This window comes from Lygodium microphyllum, chromosome 14 (assembly GCF_053477565.2).
Source record: "Lygodium microphyllum isolate KBCC chromosome 14, Lygodium_microphyllum_v1.1.10, whole genome shotgun sequence".
Taxonomy (NCBI): Eukaryota; Viridiplantae; Streptophyta; class Polypodiopsida; order Schizaeales; family Lygodiaceae; genus Lygodium; species Lygodium microphyllum.
Window position 1 is genome coordinate 11,075,983 of NC_141148.1, and position 881 is coordinate 11,076,863.

Here is an 881-nt window from a genome sequence, read left to right on the forward strand (position 1 = left end):
ACCTAGTGAGTCTTGCTGCAAGCTCGAGTTGCTTGCCAAGGCCTTATACAGCTCCTTACTCCATATTCCACTGATAAACACGGTGGACACCACTCTTTCAGTAGGTTGTTCACCCATGGGGATTCTCTTGAAGAGGCTCCTCACGTGGGTGACATAGTTGCGGATGTTCTCTTTCTCTTTCTGCTTGACATTCATCAGTCTTACTAGTAGATTGTCAGAGTATCTGGGCTCGAAGAATCTCTTGATGAAGAGGTTTTTGAGACCGTTAAAGTCGGCTTGTTCTTTGGCATCTAGACTTGTGCACCAAGTCCTACCCTTGTCACCTAAGCAAAGCCTAAATGCTTGAGAGCGTTGAGTTAAGTCAGTGAGGCTATTGGCCTTGTAGACTTGCTTGAATTTATCTACAAAGCTGTATGGATCGTCGCGGGGTTGGTGCTTGTTGAGTTACTTTGCAATAATTGGGATTTTAGACTAACCCTTAGATCCTTGGTTTGCTCCTAATCCTGCTAGTAATGATGTCACTAGTGTTGCAGTACTCTGCTTCGCTGCTGTGTTGTCAAGTAGTCGCTTCATGAGAAGCTCACTCAATGTCAAGTCTCCTTCCAGGGCTCTCTCATGATCGGTTCGATTCCCACCTGCTAGGTTTAGCACCCACTGTACCTCCGCAATTCTGCATTCTGCCTTAAGCTCCTAGCACACTAGTCTTTGTTGTATTTCACTATGTCTTATAGTGCCTTGTGGGCTAGCTTCTGTTCCTCTTCCAATTCTGTTATGATGGCCTCTACCATTTTGTCAAAGTGCTCATACCGAGCGTGCACATTGTAGCTACTCCCTAGCTGCTAAATTGCCTTTGGAAAAACTCCTAAGTCGAGCTTCTCGCT